The sequence below is a fragment of the Hyaena hyaena genome, unplaced genomic scaffold (genome assembly GCF_003009895.1).
Source record: "Hyaena hyaena isolate Hyena2069 unplaced genomic scaffold, ASM300989v1 scaffold_47, whole genome shotgun sequence".
NCBI lineage: Eukaryota > Metazoa > Chordata > Mammalia > Carnivora > Hyaenidae > Hyaena > Hyaena hyaena.
This window is the reverse complement of record NW_024080679.1, coordinates 3,701,652-3,715,638: the sequence shown is the minus strand read 5'-3', so window position 1 is coordinate 3,715,638 and position 13,987 is coordinate 3,701,652.

Here is a 13,987-nt window from a genome sequence, read left to right as displayed (position 1 = left end):
TACATTTATCATGGGGGAATAAAAAGGATAAACTTAATGAAACTGCTCCTTAAAGATTGCCAACAGCGTCTAAGAATTGATAACAGTCCCCATCCTAATTACCCAGTTAACCATTACTTTCCCACTTGTCTTTTCACAGAAAGCAGGTTTGGTGTTGCATTTGGTCTAAATCTATTAGAAACTCTGTTAAATTTGCCCCAGAGTCTAGCCGTTGAAAAGAGAGGGAAACAGTAAACCAGAACAACAGTATCATCACAAAGAAGGATTATTACTGGCAGCAAAGTCAACAAATGTCCACTGAGTTCCCCAAAATCACACCAAAGTGGTAGGAATATAAGCTTCCATGTTTTGCCTTATGGTTTATTTGTATAACCTCAATGATATTTCTTTCCACCTTTGCGATTCTATGCTTCTTTGACGTCTGTGATTTATGAGCAAATTAGAAAGTACACTGGGGAGAGTTCTGTAGGCTTGGGAATGAGGTGTGATTTTACCAGCAAGGCAAAGGGAGGTTTGGGGATTTGCTGAAGATCCCAGGGAGTTGGTAAGCAAACCAGTTCTCTTTCTCTCATGCACCTTAGAAAGTGGCTATGTTTTCATAAACTTCTTGGTAGGGGTTGAGAATGGCCGTCGCAGGCACCGCAGAGCCAAGACACCAAGGCTAGTGAGGTTCTGCCAGTCTCCTGTGTAGGGAGTTGGGGAAAAGGACGCCAGAACACCAGCAGAGTGGCTTTGATGAACAATGGCACCAGGGATAATGAATGTTTGTATGACTCTTAGTTTAGGAGTCATTCAGACCTGGGGCGCTTGGACAGCTCAGTCAGTTAAGTGTTCATCTCCTGGTTGCAGCTCAGGTCATGATCTCACGGTTCATGAGTTCAAGCCCTACATCAGGCTCTGCACTGATGGCATGGAGCCTGCTGGAGATTCTTTCTCTCTCTCTGCCCCTCCCCCACTCATGCACGTGCCCTCTCTCACTCTCCCTTTCTCTCAAAATAAATTTTTTAAAAAATCATGTGGACCAGAAGTGATTGATAGGTCCTTCACAGCTCTATACCCAGTGCTGAAAATAAAGTCTTAGTTTTGTGGTTGTGCAAACAGTTTGCTGCATTGGTATGCAGGGACCTTTCTTCAGTGTTACCATTCACACTGTGTTTACAGAGGGACTGTAACAAACATCCACTTGTGGTATTTAAAACATAACAATGTACCTGCATGGGGTCCTTTCTTCAGCATTAGCTGCCAGGAGCATCTTCAACAGTACAGCGGCCTTTTGTGACTTCCTCTTCCTTAGTCAGCTCTTGACACCAACTCCATTATTAGGTTAGGGCTGCAAGGAACATTTCAGATGTTACCCAAGCATTCATCATCCACCCCACCCTCACAAGTGTTATAAAAGGAAATAATCAAAGACACTTAAATAATCACAATTTTGGAAAATATAAAGTAGAACAGATGGTTTCATTTTAGACCATTAAGTGGAAGTGGATTAACGTTTTTTTCCTTTAAAAATGTGTATTTGAAAATTTCAGATCAATTCCTGCATCACTGCCTAGGTTGAATCTTGCATTTTTTTGTTTGTTTGTTTTTTTAACTTTGTCTCTGCAGACTCCCCCCTTCTTCTTCAATCGCAGGTCTTCCCCTGTATGTCTGTTACTGGACTAGGTAACAAATATCCCCAGGAAAAGTGTGGAGCAGGAATGATTGACTGTCTTGACATCACTTCACATGGGGTGGGGGAGAGGGGAAAGCAGGTGATGGGCACTGAGGAGGACACTTGTTGGGATGAGCACTGGGTGTTGTATGGAAGCCAATTTGACAATAAATCATATTTTAAAAAAATATCCCTTTACATGGCCATAACTGCATGCCTACCATTGTTCCCCAATATCATGCTCATGGGGCAACACCCCACTCCTTCTCAGGTCCCTCCTAGTCTCCACCTGGGACTATCCACTCTCTCCCTTCATGTCTTTCTCATTGCCTGGGTCTTCCCCACCAAGGTCAGTGCCATGAACTTTGACTTCCTTAGGTGCACCTACATTTTAAAAGTAGGATGCTAAGGGGCACCTGGGTGGCTCAGTTAAGCACTGACTCTTGATTTTGGTTCAAATCATTATCTCATGGTTGTGAGATTGAGCTCCAAGTTGGGATTGGCACTGGGCATGGAGCCTGCTTGAGATTCTCTCTCTCTCTCTCTCTCTCTCTCTCCCTCTCCACTTCTCCTGATCACACTCATGAGTGCACTCTCACTCCCTCTCAGAAAAAGTAAGATGTTTATCCAGAGAAATAAAAGGCAACAATCCAAAAATGTATTTTGTTATAAAAGTAATGAATCAATATGAGAACAAAAGTTAAAATGTTGTTGAAGGCTCTTGAGTGAAAAGAAAACATCCTCCTCTCCTTTCCCCATTCCTTATGGCCCTTCTCAGGAGAGCAGAGAGCTACTTGTGACCATTCACTCTTGTAAATCATGAGGAAGTGCCCCCATAACTCTAAATAACATGACATGCCCCTATTTCCTGAGGTATGTCTCTAAATAGCATCTTTTGACTTCTTATCGTGAAAATGAGGAAGTTACTTCGCTTCTCTCCTTTTCCTCCTTCACCAAAGTTTTATTGTGTTTTTATGTTTTGGTCTTTCTAAGAGTCAACTGTGGAAATAGATGAAGACCAACCAAATGAAAAAACCAAAGCATTTATCTGAGCTTGCTGTAGCAAGGGAGTCAGACACCATCACTGACATTTTGACAGTGATCCAAAGGCAGGCAGATGGATAGGAAAGCTGTATAGTGGAAAACAGAGAAGGCTTCAGATGTGCCCTGTTTGGGGGCTGTTAGTCTGGGAGGCTGTAGGTGGGCCAACTAGAAGTGGGGTATTCTGTGTACTTGGTTAGGGGTGCAATAGCTTCATCTGGTTGGTCTTAAAGTTGAAGAGGGGACAAAAATTAGGGAAGCTCTCAGTTATGAATTGCCCTGGCCATTTTGGGCTGATTGCTACTGAAGTTAATAGTTTAGCATCCTGCATTGTCACTAGACAGGAATCTGGCTTCCTGTAAGCCTGACTTATAATGAGTTGGATTCCTTATCATAAGTAAGGAGTTGGTGGCCTGGGCTACAGTTTATGGATCCAATTTCTATTTTTTTTTAATTTGTTTATTTATTTATTAATATTTTTTAAAAATTTGTTTTGAGAGATGGAGAGTGCACATGCATGAGGGAGGGGCAGAGGGAGAGGGAGAGAGAGAATCTTAAGCAGGCCCCATGCTCTACATTGAGCCAGGCCTGGGACTCAGTCTCATGACCGTAGTAGGATTCTCACACAGAGGGTTGTGACAGCAAGGCTTTTGTCTCCAGGAAGAAACTTGATTGGGCACTGCTCAAGTGGGTTCGTACCCAAAGAACTGAGCCCCGAACGACCTGTGGCATCGTTTTTAAATACATTGACTATTTATTTGTCTCCCATATATGGTAACACACACAAACATGTAGTCTGATTAAGTAGTCTCAGTTTACAAGGTCATAAGGGATGTTGTCACATAGGCATAGAGCCATGTGACCTTGAAGTCTTTTTTTGGTTAATTTTCTCTTTTTTTCCTCTCTTTAGGGAGGGCACCCTACCACACGACCATGAGATTATGACCTGAGCTGAAATCAAGAATCAGATGCTAATCAACTGAGCCACCCACACACCCCTAGATTTCTATTCTTATATATGGTCTGGCCATTGTCTGTTTCTATAATCAGTCTCTCAAAACATAGTAACTTTATATAATAGAATTAAATCTCTATTTTTTAATCTTTCAACTGTAAACATTATCCCTTTCTCCCCATTCTGTGAGATCCCCTCACCATTCTCTAATCTTCCTTCCTCCACTTTCCAATTTTTGCCAGCTATGGCATTATTTGTATGATATGAAGATTTATATTAGAATCCCTTTTGGTATATGTAGATTTCTACAATGTGTCAAGAACCATTAAGCAGCATTTATAATACTATAATTATATAACAAAGGTATAAAAAATACATAATTGGATAATACAAATATTCTTCCCTACTTGAAAAAAAATATAGTGAGATTCCATCCACAGAGAATCAACAGTGGTTTTACATCTTTATACCTGTGCCAGTAATATTACCTGGAAGGGTAATATTTTCAGTATCAATAGAAAATTAATTTTCTTTTATTATACTTACCAATGTTTTTTTTCTCCCAAAGGGCTACATGTCAGGTAATTGATACTCTGGCTGAGTACTGAATTCCAGGATCTAGGTTTAAGACTTTGAAGGCATTGTTCCATTGACATTTACTCTCCAATGCTGTGAATAAAATCTTCTGATATCAATATGACTTTCATTCTAAGTCATTTGCTTTTTTTTCTTTCTAGAGGCTTTCAGGATTGACTCTTTATTCTTCTTATTCTGGAATCTCATGAGGATGTACCTAGGAAATTACTTTGGATGAAAGTCTGAAATAATCCTACCAGTTATTCTGACTGTGACTAAGGCTGACTCTCTCATCAGGATTATCAGAATCTTCCAGACTCTCCTCTCCTTCACACAAGGAATCTTCAGATATTAATCACCAAGGTTGTCTTGTAACTCCATGCTTTGACTATGCCATTCCTAGTTGCGTTAACTCCTTGAGAAACAAGTATATTATAGCAGAAGGAGAACCATGTTTTAGAGTCACGGAATCCTCCATTTAAACCACAGTTGGGTCAGGAGCTCCTGGGTGGCTCAGTCGGTTAAGCGTCTGACTTCATCTCAGGTCATGATCTCATAGTTCATGAGTTTGAGCCCTGCGTCAGGCTCTGTGCTGACAGCTAGCTCAGAGCCTGGAGCCTGCTTTGTATTCTTTGTCTCCCTCTCTCTTTGGCCTTCCCCAGCTCATACTCTGTCTCTTTCTCTCTCTCTCAAAATTAAATAAAACATTTAAAAACAAACAAAACAAACCACAGCTGTATCTTCCTACCCCCAGTTGAGTGTTTGGGGCTCCCTATCCCTGTAGAACGCTCCCCAGCCATTTCTTCAGTCTTCCTAGCTACCTGAAGAGTGTAGTAGAGATGTTAGGTGACAACTTTAGGGCTTCTGCTTCCTCTTCATTCCCAACCCCCGGGGTTGGGGTGGGTTCCCTTCAAGACTGATAAGAAAACAGAATAGTCTGTGTTGTCAGCATAGACTTAGGTTTAGGTTCCATCCTGTCTCAGCTATGTACACCCCACACCATCTTAAGAAAAAGTTACTCAACCTCCCCAAACCTCCATTTTATTATCCATTATATGGAAATAACAACTCTATTTCTTACAGTTGTTTTGAAGCATAAATTAAATGAGAATTTGCATCCAGGAGATGCCTGTGTCAGTCAGATGATTGAGTGTCCAACGCTTGATTTGGCTCAGGTCATGATCTTGTGGGTTCATGGGATCTAGCCCTGCATTAGGTTCTGCACTGTCAGTGCAGAGCCTGCTTAGGATTTTCTCTCTCCTTCTCTTTCTGCTCCTCCTCCATGTGTGCATGCAAGCGCTCTCTCTCCCTTTCTCTCTCTCTCTCTTAAATGAATAAGTAAACTTTTATAAAAAGGAATTTGCATCCAAAGCACCTACCACAAGCAAGAACTGTTGGTTTTTCGCAGGATAAACAATGTTTAACCAATAGAGTTAGAGCCTGTCCCTTGTCATTGGGAGCATGTATAAAATAGTGGAGCTAAATGCTCATAAAATGCCATAAAACACCCATTCTTTGAAAGGATGCACATTCTTTCCAGTAGATGTCCTTATATAAGTGGAAGGAAGCTTAAGTACAGCATTTCTAACATACAGAAATAGCCCTCAGATATCCTTATATAAATGGAAGGAAGCTTAAGTACAGCATTTCTAAAGTATAGAAGAAGCTTACTGGAATGGTTTTCAAAAATACAGTTGAAGGTCGTAGAGCTCCCAACCAGGTATAAATGGACAACTGAGCCAGATACATGCTAAGAAGCAGAAATTATCATCTGTGCCAAGTGTGAGCAGATGGTATCTGGGAAGCTGCATGCACCCCTTCTGGGAAAAACAAACAACAGAAGATGGTGAGGGAAGGTGGCATTGAGAGAGAAATGACCTGGGAGAGGAATAACTAAGATAACGCCACCTAGCCTGCTTGTGTGTTCATGTTGATGAACGTGTTACAGGCTGGGTCAAGGGAGGAGAGAAAGAAAATAACAATGAAAGTAGTATGTAGCCTATGACCCAGCAATAGCACTGCTAGGAATTTACCCAAGGGATATAGGAGTGCTGATGCGTAGGGGTACATGTACCCCAATGTTCATAGCAGCACTTTCAACAATAGCCAAATCATGGAAACAGCCAAAATGTCCATCAACTGACGAATGGATCAAGAAGATGCAGTTTATCTATGCAATGGAATACTACATGGCAATGAAAAACAATGAAATCTGGCCATCTGTAGCAACATGGATGGAACTCGAGAGTGTTATGCTAAGTGAAATAAGTCAGGCAGAGAAAGACAGATACCATATGTTTTCACTCATATGTGGTACAGGAGAAACTTAACAGAGGACCATGGGGGAGGGGGAGGGGAAAAATAGTTAAGGAGGGGGAGGGAGGCAAACCATAAGAGACTCTTAAATACTGAGAACCAATAGGGAAAATTTTTAAAAAGTAAGTTGTATGTAGTGCAGTGAATGATGACAGATAAAGTCTGAAATAGATTAGTATTTCTGAAACATGATTGACAAACCAGTGACTGGGAGCATTTAAAAATTTTTGTAAAGGAAAATGTCAAGCATATACAAAATTAGAGAGAATAGTTCACCCCATATATTCGCCACCAGCTTCAAAAATGATCATCTCATATCCAATGTCAGCAATCACCCTTTATTTGGTCTTTTGTATCTGGCTTCTTTTACTTAGCATAATGTTTTTGAGATTCATCCAAGTTGTAGCGTGCCTCATTATTTTATTCTCTTTTATTGATTAATAGTATTCCATTGTATGGATATGCCACTTGTGTTTATCCATTCACCGGTGGATGGACCTTTGGAATTAGGTCCAGTTTGGGGCTATTGTAAATAATATCACTCTTCACATTTATGTCCAAGTCTTTGTGTGGACATATGCTTTCATTTTTCTTGGGTAGATTTCTTGGGTAAACTTGCTAAGTATATGTATGTTTGACTTTTTAAAATGCTATCAAGGTTGTTTCCCAAAATGGCTGTACCATTTTTAATTCTCACCAGCAATGTATGAGGATTCCAGCTTTTCTATGCACTTGGTATTGTCTCTTTTTATTATAGCCAACCTAATGGATAGGTGTCATCTCAAAGTGGCTCTAATCCCCCCGTCCCTAACGATTAATTATGTGGAGCATTTTTTCATGTGCTTATTAGATATATGTATGTCTTCTTTGGTGAAATATCTATTTAAGTATGCTGCCCATTTTTCAATTGGGTTGTTTGTCTTCTTATTGAATTGTAAGAATTCTTAATGTATTCTGGCTACAAGTCTATTATCAGATATATGATTTGCAAATATTTTCTTCTGGGCTTGTCTTCATTTTCTTTATAGTATCTTTTGAAGCATAAAACATTTTTAAGTTTATTTATTTTTGACAGAGAGAGAGAGAGAAAGTAGGGAAGGGGCAGAGAGAGGAGAAAGAGTGTCCCAAGCAGGTTCCGTGTTGTCAGCACAGAACCCGATGTCGGGCTTGAACTCACAAAACCGTGAGATCTTGACCTGAGCAGAAACCAAGAGTCAGTTGCTTAACCTACTCAGCCACCCATATGCCCAGAAGTATAATTTTTTTAATTTAATAAACTTCAATAAACCAGGTTTTTTTTTCCTTTCATGGCTCATGATTTTAATATTATATCTAACAACCCTTTGCCTAAACCCAAGTTTCTCCTATGGTTTTTTTCTAGAAGGTTTGTACTTTTCACTATTACATTTGGTCTATAATCCTTTGTATATGTTGGCAGTAAGTGTCTAAATTTCCTTTTCTTTTTCTGCATATAGATATCCAATTGTCCTAATGCCATTTGCTGAAAAGAAATATCATTGAGATGTTTTGGCACCTTTCTATTCCATTGATATTTTTAAATGTTTATTTGTTTACTTTTGGGGGCGTGATTGGGGGAGGGGCAGAGAGAGAAGGAGACACAGAATTGGAAGCAGGCTCCAGGCTATGAGCTGTCAGCACACAGCTCGATGCAGGGCTCAAATTTGCAAACCGTGAGATCATGACCTGAGCCAACCAACTAAGCCACCCAGGTACCCCATTCCTTTGATTTTTCTACCTTTACCTAAATATTACACAGTCTTAATTAATTGTAACTTAATTACAGTAACTTTTGAAATTGGATAGTGTAAATCCTCTAACTTTGTTTTTCCTTTTCAAAATCATTATTTTGTGATAAAGTGATCATTAATACCAGGATACTTCCATTTTAACTTAAAAAAAAATGTCAAAACTCTTGGGATCAAACCACACTGCAATCAAACTTCAACAAGGGTTAATTTCTCTAGCACAGATATTTACTTCTTCATCCACCAAATCTCTAATAAGTACCTTCTCTGGGGCAAGCACTATAATCATCATGATTGAGATTCAGTCTCTGACCTGGAAGGGTTCATGGTCTCAGACAGAAGCATCCATGTTCACAAAAAATATGAAGTCCTTAAAGTTTAAGTCCTTAAAGTTCAAGTGCTTACAAATTATGCATACAAACGGTTTGATTTTTACCAAGATGGGCTAAAGAAGCTCATTCAGGGATGGGAAGGGCATGGGAAGAAGCAGCATGGCTTGAGGGCAGATCAGATAGGAGTCATTCTGAAGAAGGGGCGAGGGACAGAGCACAAGTCTAGACAAGCAGAGCATGCTCTTTAGGCTCAAGAACCTCACGCAATGTTTGGCTGGACAGAGGGAAATAAAGGCTTAAAGGGATTACGAAGGAGGCAGACCACTTACCTGCTCTGGGAAAAGACAGTCTGCTCCTAACCCTGCTCAATTCTCTCAAAGAACAGTCTCTTCTAGCAGGGAGGGTACAGGGAGAGTTTGAACAGCCCACACAAATCTCCTGCTTCTACAGGAAAAATAAGTTGAAAGCACCCTACCGATACGAGTCACCAATATCATCTTCAGAAAAATATGATAAATATTTTTGTTCTTCTTATTATTATTTTTTTTACCCCGTTGAAACCTAAAAGGTCTGAGGTCACTCAAGCCATTGCCTGACCGCAGGATGACCTTTGTGCCATCCTGGCAATACCTATTAACATTTCCTCAAGCTTTATGCTCTTCTCTTCCTCCTCTTCAAAATCTGCTGGATGTTTTATAGGATAAGCCTTTGCCTCTAGAGCCTTCCTTCCAACCACCGTGTGGGGTCAAAATGGTCATAATCCATGTGATCCCTCTTCACTGGTAAATGTTCAATTAGCTCTAGTCTAATACTGAATTGATTGTGTGTATCAGGTGAACCCTTGAGACCATTTCTGCTAGGACTGGAGACTGAGTCTATATTTCAGGAATGGCAGGCTCATAGAACATGGCCAATTCCTCATCATAGATTCATGGAGCCCAGTGGGGTTCTGCCTGATAAATAAGGGCCCAGGCATGGGCAATCATGGATCCCCATTGCAGCCATCCAGTCTCCTCAGAGCATATGCACAGCCTTCACACTGCTAAGCACAAAGCATCCACATCCAGGTAGCTCTGAGCACAAAATGTTGAGGTGGGACTTGGGCAAATACATAAGGAGAAGAATTGAGCAGTGCCAGAGACATCTCTCCTCCAATTGTATTATGTCTTCTACCTTTTGATCTTATGGACTTTGAATAGAGGTAAAGTTTAGAATGTTGGTGTTTTAAGAGCTTTTGAGTGTCAAGAGTTATGGTTAGGGCGTATGGTCAGGAAGCCTGTCTGGCTCAGTCGGTGAAGCATGTGATTCTTGATCTTGAGGTCATGAGTTTGAGCCCCACTTTGGGGCTAGAGATTACTTAAAAATAAATACATGAATAAATAAACTTTTAAAATTGATATGTATGATTGGTTGATCAGTTATAACACATATGGTGAACATATAGCCATCCCAACCTCTTTCTTCCTTGAGTTACTTCCTCCAGAGAAGCTGAAAAGTGAGATCCCTACTTACCTGTCCATCTTTGCAGCTAGAGGCAGTCATGTGACCCAGTTCTGGTCAAGAAGCTATAAGGAGATGTATGACAGAATCTTTTGTAAAACTTTTTCCCTTACAGGAAGGCTTTCGAGGAAAAGTTCTTTTATTGTTAGTTGCTGCCCATCCTCCACTGCTTCCTGTTTTGGAAATCTGTTGCAGTGTCAGAAGCTGTAGCAACCTGGGTGGACTCAGTTGGTTGGGTGACTGACTCTTGGTTTCCATTCAGGTCATGATCTCACAGTCATGGGATCGAGCCCTGAGTAGGGCTCAGTGCAGAGCCTGCTTGGGATTCTCTGTCTTTCTCTGCCCCTCCCCTGCTCATGCACTCTCTCTCTCTCTCTCTCTCTCTCTCTCAAAACAAATAAGTAAGCTTTAAAGAGAGAAAGGGGGGAGGGAGGGAGGAGGGTAGGAAGGATGGATAAGCCTGGCTTCCTGATGCCATCACTGAACTGCTCACCCAGCTCCAGTCTGCATTCCTCCAGACTTCTCATTCAGTGAGAAGCAAGATGCCTTCATTGTTGAATCCATGGTTAGTAGTGTTTTCTGTTGCCTGTAGCTAAATACATCACGGATGCTGTGAGCCTACTTCTTTTTGTTTCCAACCTTTCTTGCCTTTACTTACACTAAGACGTACAAAACTCTTCTAGTCCCTGACTGAAAAATCAATCAGGAAAAAAAAATAGCTGAATTTCTGGATAAACACCCTCCTGGTAAATGATTAGATGATGAAGAGTCCACGATAGCATTGAGAAAGGAGAGTAAATGGGCAGGGACCCACTCTGACAGTAGCCTTGTCCCAGTAAATTTGTGAGAAACAGATGATTAACCAGCCACCCTGGTTAATGGGTGAATTTAATAGTGACTGACCAGAAATAGCCATCTTGCACAAAGCAGAAGGCCAACATTTATAGAAGGGAGGGAAGAAGGAAAGTAATAAGGGAGAAAGGATGAAGAGAGGAAAGAAGAAAGGACGATGGGTGTAAAATTGAGAAAGGGGCACCTGGGTGGCTCAGTTGGTTAAGCATCTGACTTCAGCTCAGGTCACGATCTCATGGTTCGTGGGTTCGAGCCCCGCCTCGGGCTCTGTGCTGACAGCTAGCTCAGAGTCTGGAGCCTGTTTCAGATTCTGTACCTCCCTCTCTCTCTCTCTCTGACCTTCCCCTTCTCACGCTGTCTCTGTCTCTCTCTCTCAAAAAGAAATAAAATATTAAAAACATTTTTAATTAAAAAAATTATAAAATTGAGAATATGGTGAAGGCTAGCAAAATATGCCATCTTAAAATATGCCACTTTGGCATACAGATTATTCTGAGCTAAAGACACCTGAAAAATAGAAGGTACAGGAAGAGCATTCTTACCTCCCCCTTTCCTCTGAAAGTAGGAGAGAAAAGTCCCGGGGGAAAGATTTCCTGAGGAGGAAACATTCTTATCTCCAGAAATGGGAGTCAAGGTCAAAAGAAATCTGTACAAATAGACTTTGTTAAACTAAATCTTATCTTCCTATAGCTTCCCCTTATATGTTACTTTTCTACAATTGCTACTCTTTAATAGTATGTAAGCTCTTGGGACTATCTGCTTGGGGTCTTTGTTTTCCTCTGGGGAAACAAAGAGGAAACAAAGGTCCCACATGTCTATGTAAGAACGTATTATTCTGTCTTGTATCAATTTCCTTCCCAGGCCGCTTTGGAGACCTTCAGAGAGGAAAGGTATAGGTTTGCCTCACCTACAGGGAAAAGCAGGACCATAGAGAGTTATGGGGCAACAGGCAATAGTAGTATTAAAATAAGAGACTATAGAGCAGGGGCACCTGGGTGGCTTAGTCAGTTAAGCGTCCGACTTTCGCTTAGGTCATGATCTCGCGGTTCGTGGGTTCGAGCCCCGCTTCGGGCTCTGTGCTGACTGCCAGCTCAGAGCCTGGAGCCTGTTTCAGTCTGTGACTCCCTCTCTCTCTGACCCTCCCCTGCTCACGCTGTCTCTCTCTCTCTCTCTCCTAGAAATAAATAAAAAACATTAAAAAAAAAAAAGAGAGAGAGAGAGAGAGAGACTATAGAGCAAAGTTTGGCCTGCCGGGTAGTTGTGAGTATTGAAAGCAGCCACACGAAGGGACAGGAGAGTCACCTGAAATCAAAGTTGTCCCACAGGAGGTGAAAGATGAAAGAGAGAATGTCTTGAAAACTAGTTTGCAAAATCTTGTTTCTTTAGGATTCAAGGGCTTTGGAGAGAAAAAGTGTTAGCTTGTTTGGAGAGGAGTCTGTAAAACCCAGAAAGACAAATACCCAGTGAGAAACCCGGCAAGTAAAAAGTAATCCCACGAAGGAGTGGAGTTAGTAGGCGGGCGGAGCATCTTCCAGGGAGATGACCGTGCAGAGGCCCCTGGACTCTTGATCATCTGACCTCTCTCACCTGGGTTTAGAAAGACTGGGTGAGCAACACTGTGGCACCGAGCATGTTAACACGGAGGATGAGCGGGTAACAACGTGGCCAATGACTCTGGGCAAAGGAGAGGAAATTGGAAAGAACAAAATGTCAGGACTAGGGGTGGCTTAGGGGAGGGAGCTTAGCACCTTTAAAATCTCCATCAGCCACTTCACCTACCCTGCCTCCCCTCCCTCCCCCACCATAGACAACTTCATGTAAAGTGCTATCTACATTCAGCCTACTACCTAGAGACATAGCCGGTTTTCATAGAGAAGACTATTTGTTTGCTAGGGCTGCCATAATGAAATACCGCACACTGAGTGGCTTTAACAACAGAAATTAATTTCCTCACGGTTCTGGAGGTTGGAAGTTCAAGATCAAGGTGTTGGACGGCTGGTGTCTCCTGGACCCTCTCCCCTTGGCTTGTAGATGGCCACTTTTCCCTCTATAGTCACGCGGTCTCTCCTCCGCACCAGCACATGTCGAATAATCCAGGATTACCTGCCATCTCAAGATTTCCAATTTAATTACACCTGCAAAGTCCTTTTTGCCACATAAGGTAACATATTCACTAATTCTGGAGATTAAGACATGCATTTTCTGGGGTAGGGGCGAGGTGGGGTCATCAGTTAGCCTACTCCTAAATCTGCTTCTGCCTCTGACACCCCCACAGCCAATAAGATTGCTTCCTCTAAGCCCTCCCAAAGCTGTACTGGCTATGAGCTTGAGGACTCATCTTAAAGAAGAGCCTCGGAATGACATGGCCAAAGAAATAGTGTTTAAATCAGGAAGGCTTAGGTGCGAATGACTCTGGGGTTTCATTAAACCCTGCTGGGTATAATGTCCTATTTGTTTTCTTGTTCTGTTTTCTGTGTACTTATCACTAATCAACTCCAACCATTTTTCCAATTGCACAGATCTCCTCTCAAGGCATTCAATTAACAAAAGGTATTTTAGAAATTCCTGTTGCTTCTCTTCTGTGCTAGATGTTTTCTTTCCTACATGCTCACATTTTTCTCTCTCTTGGCTTACTCACTCATTTTGGGGGCGCGCATCCTCCACTGTAGCAGCGTCCGACAGAAATTCTGCAGCAATAGGCTGTTCTGTATCTACACAGTAGTTGCCAGCCACAGATGACGATGGAGCAAGTGAAATGTGAGTGGTGTGACTAAGAAATGAAAGTTTAAATCATATTTAATGGTAAAGAATGTACATTTTTTGCATGTTTGTTTGTTTAGAGAGAGAAAGAGACAGAGCATGAGCAGGGAAGGGGCAAAGAGAGAGAGGGAGACACAGAATCCAAAGCAGACTCCAGGCTCTGAACTGTCAACACAGAGCTCGATGCGGGGCTTGAACCCACGAACAGTGAGATCATGACCTGAGCTGAGGTCAG